Source organism: Vanessa cardui, chromosome 8, assembly GCF_905220365.1.
Source record: "Vanessa cardui chromosome 8, ilVanCard2.1, whole genome shotgun sequence".
Taxonomy (NCBI): Eukaryota; Metazoa; Arthropoda; class Insecta; order Lepidoptera; family Nymphalidae; genus Vanessa; species Vanessa cardui.
In genome coordinates, this window is record NC_061130.1 from 2,444,170 (window position 1) to 2,451,518 (window position 7,349).

The window sequence follows — 7,349 nt, forward strand, 5'->3', positions numbered from 1 at the left end:
TCCCAATCGCAGTCAACGTCAACGCCATCCAATACAAACTCGCACATAGTCGAAATATGTATTTCATTATACAGTTTGTTTAACTAATACAAAGTATTTTAAACTCGACATATTTAAGTGACGTAGTGTATACAATTTCTTGACAGATTTTTTCTTTCAGCTCACATCTGGTAAGATTATGATGAAATCATGAAACGACGGCGAGGCGACCGGAACAGTGTGCTAGAAGATGGAAACCGATGTTTTGCGCCGTTCAAGCGCCCCGGGCACGTAAATTAATGCCTTGAGATCATTAGGTAAAAGACTGGGTTTTTCTAATCAAATCAAATCAAAATAAACTTTATTCAAGTAGGCTTTTACAAGTACTTTTGAATCGTCATTTAACAATTAAGTTAGTCTACCACCGGTTCGGAAAGTAGATTCTACCTAGAAGAACCTGCACGAAACTCAGTAGTTACTCTTTTTTAACATTTAAAAAATACAGTCATATTAGTTAAATACAATTATATATGTATGTATGTAATGTATTCTACCTGGAAGTTAACAGGAATTAATTCCACGCTTTTTTATCATCTATAAAATCTTTTACGGAATAATATTCCTTTTTACCAATGTATTTTTAACAAACGATATGAATTTACGAAACGGCAAAGTTAAAAATGTCTGCGGATTTTTTGTTCGAATGACTTATTAAAAAAAAGTGTAGATATGGATGACTTCGTCATCACAAGAAGAAAATTACAATGAGATAACTTGCAAAGATGAAGTAACTGGGGATATGACGAAAAATAGTATAAGTAGAAAATAAACCGTTCAATAACGAGACAAGATCTATTAAATGCTGATACAGATATACGTTAAACAAACAAACAAATACATATTAATAATTCGTGTTCGTGCTCATGTCAAAGTTATTAAATACTCTCCGTTTGTTTAACATCCACGTACAAACGTAAACAAACAAAAATATCAACATCATATCATCGAATGAGATCTGTACCAATAACAGCTCACCGATGTAGAAAGTAATTATCAACACAGCAAACGCGAACGCGCTGCAAACCTCCGAACAAGGTCGAGCAACTAATTGACGCGGGAATTCGTTAACTGGGCATACAATTACAAAACTCGTGTATATGTAAACAATGCAAGTATTTCGCCAAAACTGATCGATTTTTTTATGAACATAGTTTGCAAGTTAGGACGTTATGCAAGCCCGTCTGTATAACACTCACTTATCATATGTTCTATCGCCAAAAACAGTTCTTGGTATTGTTGTATTCCGGTTTGAAGTTGAGTGAGCCAGTGTAACAGGCACAAGGGACATAACACCTTAGTTCCCAAGGTTGTCGCATTGGCGATGAAAGTAATGATTAATGTTACTTATAGCACCATTGTCTATTGGCGGTGGAGACTACTTACCATCAGATGGCACATATGCGCGTCCGCCAACCAACATCATAAAAAAAATAAAAAGAGAGACTATTCGACCAGATTTAACAAAGCTAGGATTTGTTAATGTCTTTTTTTTTGTAAGTGGCCTTAAATAAAATTTGTTTTTACTCAGGCACGCAAGCTATTATATTGGTTGTCTAATGGTACGTATTCACATTCGTATACATTGATTTAGTGTTTACAAGGCCACAAATGCTGAGGTTCTGTTCATCTCAAATGGGGCCAGCAATACGTTATTTATGTTTTTGTCCGAGACCGGAGTTTTGAATTTGGAAGAGCGTATTCTCCTAACTGACCGCATAAACTCTTTTAGTCGTGTTGGATTTGCTGTCTTATTTAATTATGAGAGAGAAAGAATTATGAGAAACAAGGGAGTTGATCTGTGTTTAGGCACTCGCTTGTGCCATGTATTATCTTGTCTCCTTTAAGATCATCCACCGATGCCAAAATCGGTCAGAACAACGTCATTATCAAGAAGTATAAAAACCGTTACACTATGTTTTTACATGTGCTAATAGCCAACTTTTCCAATCATAAAACAGCCTTATACTGTTATCATACTGTTTATTAACATTTCAAATCAGAAGACAATTGTTTAAAAATGTTGGTGGAAAAGTACGCTGCAGAACGTTAATTATGAAAAAAAGTTCACTTATTTGATAAAAACTAAAAAGTGTAATTAATGGTATATACACAGTAAAATCGAAATTGATCAAACAGTATTTTAAATAATGGCCATGAAACATGAAAAGCAAACATAAATTACTTTTTTGGCTATCAAGACAAATTTTATGGTTAGATATTATTAATTCATTGTATTATTGATAGAATTTTCGATTTCATTGTTAAGAGAGTAGTTAAGAGCAGAACTTAAAAATGATTAAGTTTTAAAATAAGAATAACGAAGAAATATCTCACTGTCGACGCAAATGTTTTACATTATAGAGAGATATGTTATGAAAACTCTAAAAGCGGACATAAATTTCATCGTATGTGCGTTATATTCAGGTCGGATATTTGAATCGTGTTTCAGTTCGAAAACTAAAATAAATCTGTCTGGGCCCCTTTTGCGTGTTCAAGCAATCGAATAAAACATTAAGATATCACAGAGGTCGGATGGTTAGGGCGCCGTTAATCAAAGAGGGACGGTGCCTGACATCGGGTATCGATCGTTCGGCTTTCCTTCGAGCCTCATTTGCAACATTCGAGCATTTACGACGGAAAAAATTAGCTTCAAGAATCCAATTTAGTTTTTTTGTACCTTGTAATCAAGTTTCATGTATTTTGTCAGATCAAGTCAAGCCAAAGTCTATGAATAATCTTTATTTCCTCTTGCCAGGTATTTCGTGACTAAGAGTGAATATTACTACTATTACTTTTTTTATACATAAAAACTAAAATAGTACCTATAGAATACAATATATAAATAATGGTAGATCTAAATAAATCTCTAATTTACTCACAAACAATGTAAGAGAGAGAAAAATGTTATGATGTCTCTTTCTCTCTGAGGCAAACAGAGAAGCGAGCGGAGTACAGGGTCTACGGATTAGTCGATATGTTATATGAAAACAATTCCGTAGCCGCTTTGATCCGTGTTGAGTAAGGTCATAGCAGGGGCTTACGTTGGTAAAAATCCTACATAACCTGGAAGTTATGTGAGCCTTGACGTCTTTCGAAGATTTCCCTCGAGAGAAATAAAGTGGTTAGTTTATACGACAGAGGATCATCAGATTCCGGTTTCAAATCCTGGATTCGGCTTCTATAAATTATGAGATTTTCCACTCCAAGCAGCTTAGACTATATTATTCGGTGGTAGCAAGGCCAAGGTACTTGGTAGTGGGTAGCAAAACTATTTAGTCTTGTTTTGTTTCGGTTAAGGGGACATTTTTATTGATGTAATGTTTTTTTTTTTTTTTCTTATAAAATGTGATCTTAGAGTATGTGCGAGAGCTTACAGTTTATGCTTAATGTATGCCACATACTATCAAGTAACTTCTTATAAAAAAACAGAGAGTACTAAATCCACTGAGTTTACACTGTTGAATAGCATGCTTTGAGTATATCCGCTGTCATTGTCATAAGACAAAGATGATTAAATGGTCTAAGTATTATGAAATAAAAATGAGTTTTATTTGCTGTAAAATTTTAATACAAGCTGTAATCTAAACTCATGCATTATCATTTACCCGTGGAAAGCCATTTCAATTCTTAAAGTAAAAATACATATAAACTAATAATGAAATAAAAATACTAAATAATTACTAAAATACAAATGGGCACACACATTATTTTATGGAGGATAAAAGTTTGTGCGGAAAATCGTGATCTGATGTTAGAAATATGAAAAAAAAAGTATTCTGGGTTAAATTAATGAGTTACAGGTTAAAAATGATTGTGTGGACAATTGAGGGTACCAAAATATATTAGTACTCAATAAAATCTGTTCACTGAATGTCTAGTGTTAGCAAACCTTCTTGTTGAATGTTGTAGAATGTTTGTACTATTTTGAATATACCCTAATATTTTATTTGATATCACGTAGAGATTAAAGTGAGGCTGATGTGAATTATTATGATCTGACCCTCTTATGTAAATCATCTTGGACATTAAAAGTTTGGTGGAAGGGCACATAGAAAGACCCTTTCAGTTAATACAAACCCTTCCCCAGAATACTACCAAATAACTTTTCATTTAATAAAAAAAAACTGAACTACATTAAAATGATTATACTTACATCGTTCAGAATAATATTATCATTACTTAGTGCAATAATACAAAAGAAACAATCTGTTTCAAAAACCCATCGGTACAAATTACATCGAAACTTGTGCCAAGTTAAGTTTATGAATAGCAAATAGAGCAGTTGGTCTTGCACCTGAACTATTTTCAGGTCCTTCGTATATGCCGCCATGTCATTACGAGAGTGTGGAAATAAAATGTATCATATGCCTTGCGTAGTTGATTGATTTCACTCGAGATAGACCTGCTTGCCAGAAATCGGTCAGAATAATATTGTTTATAGCCTCGTGTTACTATTATTCTTTCATATGTATATCTAGCAACCATATATGTATAGTCGAGATGGCCCAGTGGTAAGAACGCGCGCATCTTAACCGATGATTGCGGGTTCAAACCCAGGCAAGCACCGCTGATTCATGTGCTTAATTTGTCTTTATAATTCATCTCGTGCTCAGCGGTGAAGGAAAACATCGTGAGGAAACCTGCATGTGACACTTTCATAGAAATTCTGCCACATGTGTATTCCACCAACCAGCATTGGAACAGCGTGGTGGAATATGTTCCAAACCTTCTCCTCAAGGGGAGAGGAGGCCTTTAGCCCAGCAGTGGGAATTTACAGGCTGTTGTTGTTGTTGTTGTTGTATAAATAAAAATTGTAACAAAAAAGAAAGAACGACTTCAAACAAAACACTATTTTAAAACAAATAAATATGCACAAAAAACTAATAAAAATAATTGCGTATTCAACATATTTTTTAAGAGTCCTCCTAAGTAAAATAAATGAAAAATATTAGACTACTTAAAAGTCGATTTACGGTTATATAACGTAGTTAATAGTTATGGTTCTCTTTGGAGCCGGTGTCATTGTTATATTTGTTGGTGTGAAAATGGGACCACAAGGGAAGCACTAGCTTTCAAACAAAAAAAAAAAAATATCAAAATCGGCCCACCCAAATCGTTAACCTCCTCCTTTTTTAAGGTTGAAAATATATAACAAACCAATAATGCAAACAGCAATAATAAAATAACATCCAGTAAAATCAAAATGGCCTACGTGACCTTAATCATCAGCATTGTCAATACCACTGATGACAAGCAAATGTCACTTTACTTCTGAGCTAATTTTCGTCAATGATGATGCAAAATCTTACAGTATCATATTATGTTATATGACTATTATATCAATGTATTATCAGGACAAAAGGTACTCACCACTAAGCTCTCTCAGTATAGCATTCATATGGTATTATAAAGTTATAATATAGTAGACAATTGCAGGTTATATTATATTATCATGCAATTGAATTATTATTGCATTGAAGTGGATTCAAGTTGAACGAAAGGGATAGAATGATATGTTAGTAGTGTGAGAGAAAGAGAAACCTTTTTTCAACTATTGTTGCCTATGGCTTCGCCTGCTTTACATCAAGCTTGCCTTAACCTAAATTTGATAAAATTTGGTTTGGCTATTTTAGACGCTTATATCTATGCTATTGATAAATAAAAATGAAAATAATGCAGAGAAAAGGAAACAAGATATATATTTTTTAATCTACACCCTGTATGTGTCGTACTTCTGACCGATAATGGCCGCGCTGCTTGCTTAAGAAGTATCATTATTCCTACTACTTATTGTTCATAGGTGTGAGCCGAAGCATAAAAACACTTTATTGTGTCTGCTTTTATCTGATAAGATGACAATTCCATCAATGGAAATGAGTTTGGGCACAGGATAATCGACCTTATGTGCTTTCCTTTGCACAGATATATGTTCGATATCCTGAATATGATGGTCTTATGATCGATTTCGCTTATATTCAACAGAGACTAGACAAATTTACAGGACTTATCAAATTCTATATACAGAGTTATTGGTAATTCGACGTATTCCTGTTAGAAGGTAATAGGGGCGGCTATTTGCTATAATTTTAACTCACATATGCATAGTGAAAATGTGAAACATTTTTGAGTTATCGTATTTTCTAGATTTTTACAAATAAATCCCAATTTTGCAAATTCAAAAATTTGTTTAACAAAATGTATCAATTAAATCATTTTTTTTTCATCCGATTTATAAAAACGATGAAATGGCTACATGGTACATTTAAAATGCGATTCGGAAAGCAATAATTTTTCTATACTTTTTTTGAGTTTTAACTTCACATAAAATGCCTTATAAACATATTAATTTTATGAATTTAACTTGGGCAATAAATATAGATTAAAATTGTCTGTTGAACTATATAATTTGCATGAATACTTTAGAGAGTATCACTGTTTCCATTATGTGTAATGAAAATCGTTCGTTACGAAACAGTAGAACAACTGTAACCTTTGACCTTTGCAGCTAAAATTATCAAATTTGAGTTTATGGACCGTTTACACTTTTTGATATACATATGTGTAAACGGAATATTACAATATGTATTTTTAATGGAATAGGTTGGCGGACGAGCATATGGGCCAACTGACGGTAAGTGGTCACCATTACCCATAGACAATGATGCTATAAGAAATATTAAATATTCCTTAAATCGTCAATGCGCCACTAACCTTGGGAACTAAGATATTGTGTCCCTTGTGCCTGTAGTTACACTGGCACACTCACCCTCAAACCGGAACACAACAATACTGAGTACTGTTGTTTGGCGGTAGAATAACTGATGTGTGGGTACCCAGACGGGCTTGCACAAAGCCCTACTACTAAGTTAATGATTATATTTGAAAATGTTATTTTTTTATCAATATTATAGACGAGGAATATTTAATCACTTAGATGCTTTCCTTCTTTTTTCTCGCTGGAAATACGCTTTACGAGCTTCCCCACGTGATGGAAAGTGGGGGGAGTGTGGGACTCCAAGGAGCCCTGGGCGCCGATTGCGCCCAGGCACGCCGTGTTTACCCACTAAAAAGACAGCGGTACCCTCTCCGTCTTTCGGCGGACGCCACGGGATCGCTTACGCATGCTACCGTGACGCCCTGACGCACTTAGATGCTTTCCTGGACAAGTGAAATATACTTCATTTACTAAATCACTAAGTTACTTAAAGTATTCTTTAAAAAAAGCCAATTAAAATGCAATTTTAACACCATAATTCTTTAAATATGCATAAGGTTGCTCAAATTAAACAATAACATTAACAATATTATAT